Below are 16,957 nucleotides of genomic sequence, written 5' to 3'. Positions count from 1 at the left end.
GTCTTGGCTAAGGTGTCTTGGCTAAGGTGTCTTGGCTAAGGTGTCTTGGCTAAGGTGTCTTGGCTAATGTGTCTCGGCTAATGTGTCTTGGCTAAGGTGTCTTGGCTAATGTGTCTTGGTTAATGTGTCTTGGCTAAGGTGTTTTGGCTAAGGTGTCTTGGCTAAGGTGTCTTGGCTAAGGTGTCTTGGCTAATGTGTCTCGGCTAAGGTGTCTTGGCTAATGTGTCTTGGCTAAGGTGTCTTGGCTAAGGTGTCTTGGCTAAGGTGTCTTGGCTAAGGTGTCTTGGCTAAGGTGTCTTGGCTAAGGTGTCTTGGCTAATGTGTCTTGGCTAAGGTGTCTTGGCTAAGGTGTCTTGGCTAAGGTGTCTTGGCTAAGGTGTCTTGGCTAATGTGTCTTGGCTAAGGTGTCTTGGCTAAGGTGTCTTGGCTAAAGTGTCTTGGCTAAGGTGTCTTGGCTAAGGTGTCTTGGCTAAGGAGTCTTGGCTAATGTGTCTCGGCTAAGGTGTCTTGGCTAAAGTGTCTTGGCTAATGTGTCTTGGCTAAGGTGTCTTGGCTAATGTGTCTTGGCTAAGGTGTCTTGGCTAAGGTGTCTTGGCTAAGGTGTCTCGGCTAAGGTGTCTTGGCTAAGGTGTCTTGGCTAAGGTGTCTTGGCTAAGGTGTCTTGGCTAATGTGTCTCGGCTAAGGTGTCTTGGCTAAAGTGTCTTGGCTAATGTGTCTCGGCTAAGGTGTCTTGGCTATTGTGTCTCGGCTAAGGTGTCTTGGCTAAGGTGTCTTGGCTAATGTGTCTTGGCTAAGGTGTCTTGGCTAAGGTATCTTGGCTAAGGTGTCTTGGCTAAGGTGTCTTGGCTAAGGTGTCTTGGCTAATGTGTTTTGGCTAAGGTGTTTTGGCTAATGTGTCTTGGCTAAGGTGTCTTGGCTAAGGTGTCTTGGCTAAAGTGTCTTGGCTAAGGTGTCTTGGCTAATGTGTCTTGGCTAATGTGTCTTGGCTAAGGTGTCTTGGCTAAGGTGTCTTGGCTAAGGTGTCTTGGCTAAGGTGTCTTGGCTAAGGTGTCTTGGCTAATGTGTCTTGGCTAAGGTGTCTTGGCTAAGGTGTCTTGGCTAAGGTGTCTTGGCTAAGGTGTCTTGGCTAATGTGTCTTGGCTAAGGTGTCTTGGCTAAGGTGTCTTGGCTAATGTGTCTTGGCTAAGGTGTCTTGGCTAAGGTGTCTTGGCTAAGGTGTCTTGGCTAATGTGTCTTGGCTAATGTGTCTCGGCTAAAGTGTCTTGGCTAAGGTGTCTTGGCTAAGGTGTCTTGGCTAAGGTGTCTTGGCTAAGGTGTCTTGGCTAATGTGTCTTGGCTAAGGTGTCTTGGCTAAGGTGTCTTGGCTAAGGTGTCTTGGCTAAGGTGTCTTGGCTAAGGTGTCTTGGCTAAAGTGTCTTGGCTAAGGTGTCTTGGCTAAGGTGTCTTGGCTAAGGTGTCTTGGCTATAGTGTCTTGGCTAATGTGTCTCGGCTAAGGTGTCTTGGCTAAGGTGTCTTGGCTAAGGTGTCTTGGCTAAGGTGTCTTGGCTAATGTGTCTCGGCTAAGGTGTCTTGGCTAAGGTGTCTTGGCTAAGGTGTCTTGGCTAATGTGTCTTGGCTAAGGTGTCTTGGCTAATGTGTCTTGGCTAAGGTGTCTTGGCTAAGGTGTCTTGGCTAAAGTGTCTTGGCTAAGGTGTCTTGGCTAAGGTGTCTTGGCTAATGTGTCTTGGCTAAGGTGTCTTGGCTAAGGTGTCTTGGCTAAGGTGTCTTGGCTAAGGTGTCTTGGCTAAGGTGTCTTGGCTAATGTGTCTTGGCTAAGGTGTCGCGGCTAAGGTGTCTCGGCTAATGTGTCTTGGCTAAGGTGTCTTGGCTAATGTGTCTTGGCTAATGTGTCTTGACTAATGTGTCTTGGCTAAGGTGTCTTGGCTAATGTGTCTTGGCTAATGTGTCTTGGCTAAGGTGTCTTGGCTAAGGTGTCTTGGCTAAGGTGTCTTGGCTAAGGTGTCTTGGCTAATGTGTCTTGGCTAAGGTGTCTTGGCTAAGGTGTCTTGGCTAAAGTGTCTTGGCTAAGGTGTCTTGGCTAAGGTGTCTTGGCTAATGTGTCTCGGCTAAGGTGTCTTGGCTAAAGTGTCTTGGCTAATGTGTCTTGGCTAAGGTGTCTTGGCTAATGTGTCTCGGCTAAGGTGTCTTGGCTATTGTGTCTTGGCTAAGGTGTCTTGGCTAAGGTGTCTTGGCTAAGGTGTCTTGGCTAAGGTGTCTTGGCTAATGTGTCTTGGCTAATGTGTCTTGGCTAAGGTGTCTTGGCTAAGGTGTCCTGGCTAAGGTGTCTTGGCTAAGGTGTCTTGGCTAAGGTGTCTTGGCTAATGTGTCTTGGCTAAGGTGTCTTGGCTAAGGTGTCTTGGCTAAGGTGTCTTGGCTAAGGTGTCTTGGCTAAAGTGTCTTGGCTAAGGTGTCTTGGCTAAGGTGTCTTGGCTAAGGTGTCTTGGCTATAGTGTCTTGGCTAATGTGTGTCGGCTATAGTGTCTTGGCTATTGTGTCTCGGCTAAGGTGTCTTGGCTAAGGTGTCTTGGCTAAGGTGTCTTGGCTAAGGTGTCTTGGCTAATGTGTCTCGGCTAAGGTGTCTTGGCTAAGGTGTCTTGGCTAAGGTGTCTTGGCTAATGTGTCTTGGCTAAGGTGTCTTGGCTAATGTGTCTTGGCTAAGGTGTCTTGGCTAAGGTGTCTTGGCTAAAGTGTCATGGCTAAGGTGTCTTGGCTAAGGTGTCTTGGCTAAGGTGTCTTGGCTAATGTGTCTTGGCTAATGTGTCTCGGCTAAAGTGTCTTGGCTAAGGTGTCTTGGCTAAGGTGTCTTGGCTAAGGTGTCTTGGCTAAGGTGTCTTGGCTAATGTGTCTTGGCTAAGGTGTCTCGGCTAAGGTGTCTCGGCTAATGTGTCTTGGCTAAGGTGTCTTGGCTAATGTGTCTTGGCTAAGGTGTCTTGGCTAATGTGTCTCGGCTAATGTGTCTTGGCTAAGGTGTCTTGGCTAAGGTGTCTTGGCTAAGGTGTCTTGGCTAAGGTGTCTTGGCTAATCCCAATGTGCAATTCAACCACGCCTGCTAATAAATACTATTGCCGCTATGTTCTGGCCTACAGGCGAAGTGAGATAAAAAACGTGCACATACGCATATACACGGTACGCTGTCGATCCCAATAAGCCCTTTCTCCCTCTACCTAACTAACGATCATCCTGCTAAAGCGAGAATGCGTGTTGGGATCGCGCGTCGATACACACTAACACATTCAAAGACACCATGTGTGTACACAGCGTACGAGCGCCTGCACGATCCTAGGGGCGTGACCCGGGTCGATGTGTACGGGCGCATGCACGATCCAGTCGGCTATCGAGTCCATGTGGAATCCTTACGTGGAATCCTCACGGCGTCCATGTGGAAAGCAACGCGTCTGCAGTGTACGGGCGCTTGCTCGATCCTTACGGGTGAATGTTTAAGGTCGGTGAATGAGTCCATGTGGAAAGCAACGCGTCCGCAGCGTACGGGTGAATGATGAATCCAGCGGACGGTGTTTTGGTCGCGATGGTCGTAGCGTAGCGTGCAAAAGCGCGTTCAGTTTTCTTCATTTATTTGTATCAAAATTACTATTTATTTACAAACGACCGATTACAATATGTTGGCCACACTTTGGGCTATTAGTTGCAAGATTTTCCCGTGAGATATTTAAATAAAATAGTATTAAAATTCAATTACAAAAACGAGGTATTTTTCGCTACAATTCTATGCCTTGCTTTAGCTATTTCCTCGCGGCCGCCCGTAACGTACTGGCTTTGGTTTTTAGCGAATAACTAAAAAAGTTGAAGAGCTAGACGAAAATGATGTTCTACAAAGTTGTAAAGAATAACATTTCGTATCTTTTAAATATTTTTGCCGATTTTTGAACAGTTAATTAACCATGTTATTTTGATTTAATATGTCGGAGATTGCTTCAGCGTCACAAATTTAATTTTAAAATTCTTTCAAACATACGATTTGGAAAAAGATGTAAAGGACAGTGTTAAAACTACTTATGAACAATTGTTTTGAAAAATTTAGGGCTTTTGAACAGCTTTTAAATTGATCGTTCACTGCATCTAGTCCCATCGTGCGACACCTAATCGACGCATCCTTTTACATTCATATTCTTTACCTATGTACCCGAACGCATCACTGGTACGCGAGTCGGTGTTTAGCCGGTAAGCATTTCTTGGCCAAGCAATGGTTTGTGGTATGACTCAATTCTGATCAGAGGTATTCGGTTTCCCCTAGTCGCACCTACATAACATCCTGTGTTCATTACCTGCCTACAACAACCAGTAACACCTTCCGCATGCATAGGCGCGTAGCGACAACGAACAGTGCTAGTTACCTGTCGTCTGTCTGAACGCTCATGGGGAAAAAATAGCACCTGTAGCAGCTACCTCGTATTTCTGTGTGTTTAAAGAAATTTTCCATAAAACCACACCTTAAGTGTAGTTAAAAAGGTCCAAACAGCGTCTAATATTTTTTATCGGAACGGCCGTATGGTAGGAAACAAACCTGTCATGCAATATTTTTCCCCAAAAATATCAAAAAGCACGAAGGAATTATTTTTTGCATCATACGTGCAGTGAAATCCATTCCCATTCAGCTTCATTTATATACGGTACACAACGTACCCCCTCAACGACTGGTCGGATGGCGCAAATGTAAGCATGACTTTCTTCTACACCAATTTCTAATCCAATGTTCTCTATCATTTCAGCAAAAGCTCCAAGGAAGTTGTATGGGGAAAAAAGATTCTCTCACGCTCTCACGAGAGAGTGAATTTGAGGAACCCCCCAGGCGTTTTTATTTTCTGGAATTCATTAATTTTTTTGCTAAAATCCGGCGTAGGTCCACACGCTACGAACGCTCGCGGGCGACTGAAGCAGGCGTGGCTACGCGGGGCTTTATATACCAACCCGGTTTGAGTGTGTGCGTGAGGTCGGTAAATGTCTTCCTGCGGGACTCCGCGGTGGATTCCAAACGGGCTCGTTACCGACCATGAGAACAAAAGAATACCGACCGCATGAACTCGCTTTTGCATGACTGGGATGTGTCTTGGCTAAGGTGTCTTGGCTAAGGTGTCTTGGCTAAAGTGTCTTGGCTAAGGTGTCTTGGCTAAGGTGTCTTGGCTAAGGTGTCTTGGCTAAGGTGTCTTGGCTAAGGTGTCTTGGCTAAGGTGTCTTGGCTAATGTGTCTCGGCTAAGGTGTCTTGGCTATTGTGTCTTGGCTAAGGTGTCTTGGCTAAGGTGTCTTGGCTAAGGTGTCTTGGCTAAGGTGTCTTGGCTAATGTGTCTTGGCTAATGTGTCTTGGCTAAGGTGTCTTGGCTAAGGTGTCCTGGCTAAGGTGTCTTGGCTAAGGTGTCTTGGCTAAGGTGTCTTGGCTAATGTGTCTTGGCTAAGGTGTCTTGGCTAAGGTGTCTTGGCTAAGGTGTCTTGGCTAAAGTGTCTTGGCTAAGGTGTCTTGGCTAAGGTGTCTTGGCTAAGGTGTCTTGGCTATAGTGTCTTGGCTAATGTGTCTCGGCTAAGGTGTCTTGGCTAAGGTGTCTTGGCTAAGGTGTCTTGGCTAAGGTGTCTTGGCTAATGTGTCTCGGCTAAGGTGTCTTGGCTAAGGTGTCTTGGCTAAGGTGTCTTGGCTAATGTGTCTTGGCTAAGGTGTCTTGGCTAATGTGTCTTGGCTAAGGTGTCTTGGCTAAGGTGTCTTGGCTAAAGTGTCTTGGCTAAGGTGTCTTGGCTAAGGTGTCTTGGCTAATGTGTCTTGGCTAATGTGTCTCGGCTAAAGTGTCTTGGCTAAGGTGTCTTGGCTAAGGTGTCTTGGCTAAGGTGTCTTGGCTAAGGTGTCTTGGCTAATGTGTCTTGGCTAAGGTGTCTCGGCTAATGTGTCTTGGCTAAGGTGTCTTGGCTAATGTGTCTTGGCTAATGTGTCTTGGCTAATGTGTCTTGGCTAAGGTGTCTTGGCTAATGTGTCTCGGCTAATGTGTCTTGGCTAAGGTGTCTTGGCTAAGGTGTCTTGGCTAAGGTGTCTTGGCTAAGGTGTCTTGGCTAATGTGTCTTGGCTAAGGTGTCTTGGCTAAGGTGTCTTGGCTAAAGTGTCTTGGCTAAGGTGTCTTGGCTAAGGTGTCTTGGCTAAGGTGTCTTGGCTAAGGAATCTTGGCTAAGGTGTCTTGGCTAAGGTGTCTTGGCTAAGGTGTCTTGGCTAATGTGTCTCGGCTAAGGTGTCTTGGCTATTGTGTCTTGGCTAATGTGTCTTGGCTAAGGTGTCTTGGCTAAGGTGTCTTGGCTAAGGTGTCTTGGCTAATGTGTCTTGGCTAATGTGTCTTGGCTAAGGTGTCTTGGCTAAGGTGTCCTGGCTAATGTGTCTTGGCTAAGGTGTCTTGGCTAAGGTGTCTTGGCTAATGTGTCTTGGCTAAGGTGTCTTGGCTAAGGTGTCTTGGCTAAGGTGTCTTGGCTAAGGTGTCTTGGCTAAGGTGTCTTGGCTAAGGTGTCTTGGCTAAGGTGTCTTGGCTAAGGTGTCTTGGCTAAGGTGTCTTGGCTAAGGTGTCTTGGCTAAGGTGTCTTGGCTAATGTGTCTCGGCTAAGGTGTCTTGGCTAAGGTGTCTTGGCTAAGGTGTCTTGGCTAAGGTGTCTTGGCTAAGGTGTCTTGGCTAAGGTGTCTTGGCTAATGTGTCTTGGCTAATGTGTCTTGGCTAAGGTGTCTTGGCTAATGTGTCTTGGCTAATGTGTCTTGGCTAAGGTGTCTTGGCTAAAGTGTCTTGGCTAAGGTGTCTTGGCTAAGGTGTCTTGGCTAAGGTGTCTTGGCTAAGGTGTCTTGGCTAAGGTGTCTTGGCTAAGGTGTCTTGGCTAAGGTGTCTTGGCTAATGTGTCTCGGCTAAGGTGTCTTGGCTAATGTGTCTTGGCTAAGGTGTCTTGGCTAAGGTGTCTTGGCTAAGGTGTCTTGGCTAAGGTGTCTTGGCTAATGTGTCTTGGCTAAGGTGTCTTGGCTAATGTGTCTCGGCTAATGTGTCTTGGCAAAGGTGTCTTGGGTAATGTGTCTTGGCTTAGGTGTTTTGGCTAAGGTGTCTTGGATAAGGTGTCTTGGCTAATGTGTCTTGGCTAATGTGTCTTGGCTTAGGTGTCTCGGCTAATGTGTCTTGGCTAATGTGTCTTGGCTAAGGTGTTTTTTCTAAGGTGTCTTGGCTAAGGTGTCTTGGCTAATGTGTCTTGGCTAAGGTGTCTTGGCTAAGGTGTCTCGGCTAATGTGTCTTGGCTAATGTGTCTTGGCTAAGGTGTCTTGGCTAATGTGTCTTGGCTAATGTGTCTCGGCTAATGTGTCTTGGCTAAGGTGTCTTGGCTAATGTGTCTCGGCTAAGGTGTCTTGGCTAAGGTGTCTCGGCTAATGTGTCTTGGCTAATGTGTCTTGGCTAATGTGTCTTGGCTAAGGTGTCTTGGCTAAGGTGTCTCGGCTAATGTGTCTTGGCTAATGTGTCTCGGCTAAGGTGTCTTGGCTATTGTGTCTTGGCTAAGGTGTCTTGGCTAATGTGTCTTGGCTAAGGTGTCTTGGCTAATGTGTCTTGGCTAAGGTGTCTTGGCTAATGTGTCTTGGCTAATGTGTCTTGGCTAAGGTGTCTTGGCCAAGGTGTCTTGGCTAATGTGTCTTGGCTAAGGTGTCTTGGCTAAGGTGTCTTGGCTAATGTGTCTTGGCTAAGGTTTCTTGGCTAAGGTGTCTTGGCTAATGTGTCTTGGCTAAGGTGTCTTGGCTAATGTGTCTTGGCTAAGGTGTTTTTACTAAGGTGTCTTGGCTAAGGTGTCTTGGCTAATGTGTCTTGGCTAATGTGTCTTGGCTTAGGTGTCTCGGCTAATGTGTCTTGGCTAATGTGTCTTGGCTAAGGTGTCTTGGCTAATGTGTCTTGGCTAAGGTGTCTTGGCTAATGTGTCTCGGCTAATGTGTCTTGGCTAATGTGTCTCGGCTAATGTGTCTTGGCTAATGTGTCTTGGCTAAGGTGTCTTGGCTAATGTGTCTGTGCTAATGTGTCTTGGCTAATGTGTCTTGGCTAAGGTGTCTTGGCTAATGTGTCTTGGCTTAGGTGTCTCGGCTAATGTGTCTTGGCTAATGTGTCTTGGCTAAGGTGTCTCGGCTAAGGTGTCTTGGCTAATGTGTCTTGGCTAATGTGTCTTGGCTAATGTGTCTTGGCTTAGGTGTCTCGGCTAATGTGTCTTGGCTAATGTGTCTTGGCTAAGGTGTCTTGGCTAAGGTGTCTTGGCTAAGGTGTCTTGGCTAATGTGTCTGTGCTAATGTGTCTTGGCTAATGTGTCTTGGCTAAGGTGTCTTGGCTAATGTGTCTTGGCTTAGGTGTCTCGGCTAATGTGTCTTGGCTAAGGTATTTTGGCTAAGGTGTCTTGGCTAAGGTGTCTTGGCTAATGTGTCTTGGCTAATGTGTCTTGGCTAATGTGTCTTGGCTTAGGTGTCTCGGCTAATGTGTCTTGGCTAATGTGTCTTGGCTAAGGTGTCTTGGCTAAGGTGTCTTGGCTAATGTGTCTCGGCTAATGTGTCTTGGCTAATGTGTCTTGGCTAAGGTGTCTTCGCTAAGGTGTCTTGGCTAAGGTGTCTTGGCTAATGTGTCTTGGCTAAGCTGTCTTGGCTAATGTGTCTTGGCTAATGTGTCTTGGCTAAGGTGTCTTGGCTAATGTGTCTTGGCTAATGTGTCTTGGCTAAGGTGTCTTGGCTAAGGTGTCTTGGCTAATGTGTCTTGGCTAAGGTGTTTTGGCTAAGGTGTCTTGGCTAAGGTGTCTTGGCTAATGTGTCTTGGCTAATGTGTCTTGGCTTAGGTGTCTCGGCTAATGTGTCTTGGCTAATGTGTCTTGGCTAAGGTGTTTTTTCTAAGGTGTCTTGGCTAAGGTGTCTTGGCTAATGTGTCTTGGCTAAGGTGTCTTGGCTAATGTGTCTCGGCTAATGTGTCTTGGCTAAGGTGTCTTGGCTAATGTGTCTTGGCTAATGTGTCTCGGCTAATGTGTCTTGGCTAAGGTGTCTTGGCTAATGTGTCTCGGCTAAGGTGTCTTGGCTAAGGTGTCTCGGCTAATGTGTCTTGGCTAATGTGTCTTGGCTAATGTGTCTTGGCTAAGGTGTCTTGGCTAAGGTGTCTCGGCTAATGTGTCTTGGCTAATGTGTCTTGGCTAAGGTGTCTTGGCTAATGTGTCTCGGCTAATGTGTCTTGGCTAATGTGTCTTGGCTAAGGTGTCTTGGCTAATGTGTCTTGGCTAAGGTGTCTTGGCTAATGTGTCTTGGCTAATGTGTCTTGGCTAAGGTGTCTTGGCCAAGATGTTTTGGCTAATGTGTCTTGGCTAAGGTGTCTTGGCTAAGGTGTCTTGGCTAATGTGTCTTGGCTAAGGTTTCTTGTCTAAGGTGTCTTGGCTAATGTGTCTTGGCTAAGGTGTCTTGGCTAATGTGTCTTGGCTAAGGTGTTTTTACTAAGGTGTCTTGGCTAAGGTGTCTTGGCTAATGTGTCTTGGCTTAGGTGTCTCGGCTAATGTGTCTTGGCTAATGTGTCTTGGCTAAGGTGTCTTGGCTAATGTGTCTTGGCTAAGGTGTCTTGGCTAATGTGTCTCGGCTAATGTGTCTTGGCTAATGTGTCTCGGCTAATGTGTCTTGGCTAATGTGTCTTGGCTAAGGTGTCTTGGCTAATGTGTCTGTGCTAATGTGTCTTGGCTAATGTGTCTTGGCTAAGGTGTCTTGGCTAATGTGTCTTGGATAAGGTGTCTCGGCTAATGTGTCTTGGCTAATGTGTCTTGGCTAAGGTGTCTTGGCTTAGGTGTCTCGGCTAATGTGTCTTGGCTAATGTGTCTTGGCTAAGGTGTTTTTTCTAAGGTGTCTTGGCTAAGGTGTCTTGGCCAAGGTGTTTTGGCTAATGTGTCTTGGCTAAGGTGTCTTGGCTAAGGTGTCTTGGCTAAGGTGTCTTGGCCAAGGTGTTTTGGCTAATGTGTCTTGGCTAAGGTGTCTTGGCTAAGGTGTCTTGGCTAATGTGTCTTGGCTAAGGTTTCTTGTCTAAGGTGTCTTGGCTAATGTGTCTTGGCTAAGGTGTCTTGGCTAATGTGTCTTGGCTAATGTGTCTTGGCTAAGGTGTTTTTACTAAGGTGTCTTGGCTAAGGTGTCTTGGCTAATGTGTCTTGGCTTAGGTGTCTCGGCTAATGTGTCTTGGCTAATGTGTCTTGGCTAAGGTGTCTTGGCTAATGTGTCTTGGCTAAGGTGTCTTGGCTAATGTGTCTCGGCTAATGTGTCTTGGCTAATGTGTCTCGGCGAATGTGTCTTGGCTAATGTGTCTTGGCTAAGGTGTCTTGGCTAATGTGTCTGTGCTAATGTGTCTTGGCTAATGTGTCTTGGCTAAGGTGTCTTGGCTAATGTGTCTTGGATAAGGTGTCTCGGCTAATGTGTCTTGGCTAATGTGTCTTGGCTAAGGTGTCTTGGCTTAGGTGTCTCGGCTAATGTGTCTTGGCTAATGTGTCTTGGCTAAGGTGTTTTGGCTAATGTGTCTTGGCTAATGTGTCTTGGCTAATGTGTCTTGGCTAAGGTGTCTTGGCTAATGTGTCTTGGCTAATGTGTCTTGGCTAAGGTGTCTTGGCCAAGGTGTTTTGGCTAATGTGTCTTGGCTAAGGTGTCTTGGCTAAGGTGTCTTGGCTAATGTGTCTTGGCTAAGGTTTCTTGTCTAAGGTGTCTTGGCTAATGTGTCTTGGCTAAGGTGTCTTGGCTAATGTGTCTTGGCTAAGGTGTTTTTACTAAGGTGTCTTGGCTAAGGTGTCTTGGCTAATGTGTCTTGGCTTAGGTGTCTCGGCTAATGTGTCTTGGCTAATGTGTCTTGGCTAAGGTGTCTTGGCTAAGGTGTCTTGGCTAATGTGTCTCGGCTAATGTGTCTTGGCTAAGGTGTCTTGGCTAAGGTGTCTTGGCTAATGTGTCTTGGCTAATGTGTCTTGGCTAAGGTGTCTTGGCTAAGGTGTCTTGGCTAATGTGTCTTGGCTAAAGTGTCTTGGCTAAGGTGTTTTTACTAAGGTGTCTTGGCTAAGGTGTCTTGGCTAATGTGTCTTGGCTAAGGTGTCTTGGCTAATGTGTCTCGGCTAATGTGTCTTGGCTAATGTGTCTCGGCTAATGTGTCTTGGCTAATGTGTCTTGGCTAAGGTGTCTTGGCTAATGTGTCTGTGCTAATGTGTCTTGGCTAATGTGTCTTGGCTAAGGTGTCTTGGCTAATGTGTCTTGGATAAGGTGTCTCGGCTAATGTGTCTTGGCTAATGTGTCTTGGCTAAGGTGTCTTGGCTTAGGTGTCTCGGCTAATGTGTCTTGGCTAATGTGTCTTGGCTAAGGTATTTTTTCTAAGGTGTCTTGGCTAAGGTGTCTTGGCTAATGTGTCTTGGCTAAGGTGTCTTGGCTAAGGTGTCTTGGCTAATGTGTCTTGGATAAGGTGTCTCGGCTAATGTGTCTTGGCTAATGTGTCTTGGCTAAGGTGTCTTGGCTTAGGTGTCTCGGCTAATGTGTCTTGGCTAATGTGTCTTGGCTAAGGTGTTTTTTCTAAGGTGTCTTGGCTAAGGTGTCTTGGCCAAGGTGTTTTGGCTAATGTGTCTTGGCTAAGGTGTCTTGGCTAAGGTGTCTTGGCTAAGGTGTCTTGGCCAAGGTGTTTTGGCTAATGTGTCTTGGCTAAGGTGTCTTGGCTAAGGTGTCTTGGCTAATGTGTCTTGGCTAAGGTTTCTTGTCTAAGGTGTCTTGGCTAATGTGTCTTGGCTAAGGTGTCTTGGCTAATGTGTCTTGGCTAAGGTGTTTTTACTAAGGTGTCTTGGCTAAGGTGTCTTGGCTAATGTGTCTTGGCTTAGGTGTCTCGGCTAATGTGTCTTGGCTAATGTGTCTTGGCTAAGGTGTCTTGGCTAATGTGTCTTGGCTAAGGTGTCTTGGCTAATGTGTCTCGGCTAATGTGTCTTGGCTAATGTGTCTCGGCTAATGTGTCTTGGCTAATGTGTCTTGGCTAAGGTGTCTTGGCTAATGTGTCTGTGCTAATGTGTCTTGGCTAATGTGTCTTGGCTAAGGTGTCTTGGCTAATGTGTCTTGGATAAGGTGTCTCGGCTAATGTGTCTTGGCTAATGTGTCTTGGCTAAGGTGTCTTGGCTTAGGTGTCTCGGCTAATGTGTCTTGGCTAATGTGTCTTGGCTAAGGTGTTTTGGCTAATGTGTCTTGGCTAATGTGTCTTGGCTAATGTGTCTTGGCTAAGGTGTCTTGGCTAATGTGTCTTGGCTAATGTGTCTTGGCTAAGGTGTCTTGGCCAAGGTGTTTTGGCTAATGTGTCTTGGCTAAGGTGTCTTGGCTAAGGTGTCTTGGCTAATGTGTCTTGGCTAAGGTTTCTTGTCTAAGGTGTCTTGGCTAATGTGTCTTGGCTAAGGTGTCTTGGCTAATGTGTCTTGGCTAAGGTGTTTTTACTAAGGTGTCTTGGCTAAGGTGTCTTGGCTAATGTGTCTTGGCTTAGGTGTCTCACCTAATGTGTCTTGGCTAAGGTGTCTTGGCTAAGGTGTCTTGGCTAAGGTGTCTTGGCTAATGTGTCTCGGCTAATGTGTCTTGGCTAAGGTGTCTTGGCTAAGGTGTCTTGGCTAATGTGTCTTGGTTAATGTGTCTTGGCTAAGGTGTCTTGGCTAAGGTGTCTTGGCTAATGTGTCTTGGCTAATGTGTCTTGGCTAAGGTGTTTTTACTAAGGTGTCTTGGCTAAGGTGTCTTGGCTAATGTGTCTTGGCTAAGGTGTCTTGGCTAATGTGTCTCGGCTAATGTGTCTTGGCTAATGTGTCTCGGCTAATGTGTCTTGGCTAATGTGTCTTGGCTAAGGTGTCTTGGCTAATGTGTCTGTGCTAATGTGTCTTGGCTAATGTGTCTTGGCTAAGGTGTCTTGGCTAATGTGTCTTGGATAAGGTGTCTCGGCTAATGTGTCTTGGCTAATGTGTCTTGGCTAAGGTGTCTTGGCTTAGGTGTCTCGGCTAATGTGTCTTGGCTAAGGTGTCTTGGCTAATGTGTCTCGGCTAATGTGTCTTGGCTAATGTGTCTCGGCTAATGTGTCTTGGCTAATGTGTCTTGGCTAAGGTGTCTTGGCTAAGGTGTCTTGGCTAAGGTGTCTCGGCTAATGTGTCTTGGCTAAGGTGTCTTGGCTAATGTGTCTCGGCTAAAGTGTCTTGGCTAAGGTGTCTTGGCTAAGGTGTCTTGGCTAATGTGTCTTGGCTAAGGTGTCTTGGCTAAGGTGTCTTGGCTAATGTGTCTTGGCTAAGGTGTCTTGGCTAATGTGTCTCGGCTAATGTGTCTTGGCTAATGTGTCTTGGCTAATGTGTCTTGGCTAAGGTGTCTTGGCTAATGCGTCTTGGCTAAGGTGTCTTGGCTAATGTGTCTTGGCTAAGGTGTCTTGGCTAATGTGTCTTGGCTAAGATGTCTTGGCTAAGGTGTCTTGGCTTATGTGTCTTGGCTAATGTGTCTCGGCTAATGTGTCTTGGCTAAGGTGTCTTGGCTAAGGTGTCTTGGCTAATGTGTCTTGGCTAATGTATCTTGGCTGAGGTGTCTTGGCTAATGTGTCTCGGCTAATGTGTCTTGGCTAATGTGTCTTGGCTAAGGTGTCTTGGCTAATGTGTCTTGGCTAAGGTGTCTTGGCTAATGTGTCTCGGCTAATGTGTCTTGGCTAATGTGTCTTGGCTAATGTGTCTTGGCTAAGGTGTCTTGGCTAAGGTGTCTTGGCTAATGTGTCTCGGCTAATGTGTCTTGGCTAATGTGTCTTGGCTAATGTGTCTTGGCTAATGTGTCTCGGCTAATGTGTCTTGGCTAAGGTGTCTTGGCTAAGGTGTCTTGGCTAAGGTGTCTTGGCTAAGGTGTCTTGGCTAATGTGTCTTGGCTAAGGTGTCTCGGTTAATGTGTCTTGGCTAAGGTGTCGTGGCTAAAGTGTCTTGGCTAAGGTGTCTTGGCTAAGGTGTCTTGGCTAAGGTGTCTTGGCTAATGTGTCTTGGCTAATGTGTCTTGGCTAAGGTGTCTTGGCTAAGGTGTCTTGGCTAATGTGTCTTGGCTAATGTGTCTTGGCTAATGTGTCTTGGCTTATGTGTCTCGGCTAATGTGTCTTGGCTAATGTGTCTTGGCTAAGGTGTCTTGGCTAAGGTGTCTTGGCTAATGTGTCTTGGCTAATGTGTCTTGGCTAATGTGTCTTGGCTAATGTGTCTTGGCTAAGGTGTCTTGGCTAAGGTGTCTTGGCTAATGTGTCTTGGCTAAGGTGTCTCGGTTAATGTGTCTTGGCTAAGGTGTCGTGGCTAAAGTGTCTTGGCTAAGGTGTCTTGGCTAATGTGTCTTGGCTAATGTGTCTTGGCTAATGTGTCTTGGCTAAGGTGTCTTGGTTAATGTGTCTTGGCTAAGGTGTCTTGGCTAATGTGTCTTGGCTAATGTGTCTTGACTAAGGTGTCTTGGCTAAGGTGTCTCGGCTAATGTGTCTTGGCAAATGTGTCTTGGCTAATGTGTCTTGGCTAATGTGTCTCGGCTAATGTGTCTTGGCTAAGGTGTCTTGGCTAAGGTGTCTTGGCTAATGTGTCTTGGCTAATGTGTCTTGGCTAATGTGTCTTGGCTAATGTGTCTTGGCTAAGGTGTCTTGGCTAATGTGTCTCGGCTAATGTGTCTTGGCTAATGTGTCTTGGCTAATGTGTCTCGGCTAATGTGTCTTGGCAAAAGTGTCTTGGCTAATGTGTCTTGGCTTAGGTGTCTCGGCTAATGTGTCTTGGCTAATGTGTCTTGGCTAAGGTGTTTTTTCTAAGGTGTCTTGGCTAAGGTGTCTTGGCTAATGTGTCTTGGCTAAGGTGTCTTGGCTAAGGTGTCTCGGCTAATGTGTCTTGGCTAATGTGTCTTGGCTAAGGTGTCTTGGCTAATGTGCCTTGGCTAAGGTGTCTTGGCTAATGTGTCTCGGCTAATGCGTCTTGGCTAATGTGTCTCGGCTAATGTGTCTTGGCTAATGTGTCTTGGCTAAGGTGTCTTGGCTAAGGTGTCTTGGCTAAGGTGTCTCGGCTAATGTGTCTTGGCTAAGGTGTCTTGGCTAATGTGTCTCGGCTAATGTGTCTTGGCTAAGGTGTCTTGGCTAAGGTGTCTTGGCTAATGTGTCTTGGCTAAGGTGTCTTGGCTAAGGTGTCTTGGCTAATGTGTCTTGGCTAAGGTGTCTTGGCTAATGTGTCTCGGCTAATGTGTCTTGGCTAATGTGTCTTGGCTAATGTGTCTTGGCAAAGGTGTCTTGGCTAATGCGTCTTGGCTAAGGTGTCTTGGCTAATGTGTCTTGGCTAAGGTGTCTTGGCTAATGTGTCTTGGCTAAGATGTCTTGGCTAAGGTGTCTTGGCTAAGGTGTCTTGGCTAATGTGTCTCGGCTAATGTGTCTTGGCTAAGGTGTCTTGGCTAAGGTGTCTTGGCTAATGTGTCTTGGCTAATGTATCTTGGCTGAGGTGTCTTGGCTAATGTGTCTCGGCTAATGTGTCTTGGCTAATGTGTCTTGGCTAAGGTGTCTTGGCTAATGTGTCTTGGCTAAGGTGTCTTGGCTAATGTGTCTCGGCTTATGTGTCTTGGCTAATGTGTCATGGCTAATGTGTCTTGGCTAAGGTGTCTTGGCTAAGGTGTCTTGGCTAAGGTGTCTTGGCTAATGTGTCTCGGCTAATGTGTCTTGGCTAATGTGTCTTGGCTAAGGTGTTTTTTCTAAGGTGTCTTGGCTAAGGTGTCTTGGCTGAGATGTCTTGGCTAATGTGTCTCGGCTAATGTGTCTTGGCTAATGTGTCTTGGCTAAGGTGTCTTGGCTAATGTGTCTTGGCTAAGGTGTCTTGGCTAATGTGTCTCGGCTAATGTGTCTTGGCTAATGTGTCTTGGATAAGGTGTCTCGGCTAATGTGTCTTGGCTAATGTGTCTTGGCTAAGGTGTCTTGGCTTAGGTGTCTCGGCTAATGTGTCTTGGCTAATGTGTCTTGGCTAAGGTGTTTTTTCTAAGGTGTCTTGGCTAAGGTGTCTTGGCTGAGGTGTCTTGGCTAAGGTGTCTTGGCTAAGGTGTCTCGGCTAATGTGTCTTGGCTAATGTGTCTTGGCTAAGGTGTCTTGGCTAATGTGCCTTGGCTAAGGTGTCTTGGCTAATGTGTCTCGGCTAATGTGTCTTGGCTAATGTGTCTCGGCTAATGTGTCTTGGCTAATGTGTCTTGGCTAAGGTGTCTTGGCTAAGGTGTCTTGGCTAAGGTGTCTCGGCTAATGTGTCTTGGCTAAGGTGTCTTGGCTAATGTGTCTCGGCTAATGTGTCTTGGCTAAGGTGTCTTGGCTAATGTGTCTTGGCTAATGTGTCTTGGCTAATGTGTCTTGGCTAAGGTGTCTTGGCTAATGTGTCTTGGCTAAGGTGTCTTGGCTAATGTGTCTCGGCTAATGTGTCTTGGCTAATGTGTCTTGGCTAATGTGTCTTGGCTAAGGTGTCTTGGCTAATGCGTCTTGGCTAAGGTGTCTTGGCTAATGTGTCTTGGCTAAGGTGTCTTGGCTAATGTGTCTTGGCTAAGATGTCTTGGCTAAGGTGTCTTGGCTAAGGTGTCTTGGCTAATGTGTCTCGGCTAATGTGTCTTGGCTAAGGTGTCTTGGCTAAGGTGTCTTGGCTAATGTGTCTTGGCTAATGTATCTTGGCTGAGGTGTCTTGGCTAATGTGTCTTGGCTAAGGTGTCTTGGCTAAGGTGTCTTGGCTAAGGTGTCTTGGCTAATGTGTCTTGGCTAAGGTGTCTTGGCTAATGTGTCTCGGCTAATGTGTCTTGGCTAATGTGTCTTGGCTAATGTGTCTTGGCTAAGGTGTCTTGGCTAAGGTGTCTTGGCTAAGGTGTCTTGGCTAATGTGTCTCGGCTAATGTGTCTTGGCTAATGTGTCTTGGCTAATGTGTCTTGGCTAATGCGTCTCGGCTA

At 46.6% G+C, this 16,957-nt stretch overlaps 1 long non-coding RNA gene across 1 annotated transcript in view; it reads left to right on the top strand.

The window, feature by feature from the left end:
* LOC125774538 (uncharacterized) overlaps positions 1 to 16,957 on the top strand; it is a 75,374-nt gene that overhangs the window by 41,808 nt on the left and 16,609 nt on the right. The window contains exon 9 of the long non-coding RNA XR_007421022.1: positions 8,028 to 9,203. This is a non-coding gene — a long non-coding RNA (uncharacterized LOC125774538). The remainder of the gene's footprint in view (positions 1 to 8,027; positions 9,204 to 16,957) is intronic.

The sequence above is a fragment of the Anopheles funestus genome, unplaced genomic scaffold (assembly GCF_943734845.2).
Source record: "Anopheles funestus unplaced genomic scaffold, idAnoFuneDA-416_04 scaffold_26_ctg1, whole genome shotgun sequence".
Classification (NCBI taxonomy): domain Eukaryota; kingdom Metazoa; phylum Arthropoda; class Insecta; order Diptera; family Culicidae; genus Anopheles; species Anopheles funestus.
The sequence above is the reverse complement of the archived record's forward strand: the minus strand, read 5'-3'. Positions and strand labels throughout refer to the sequence as shown.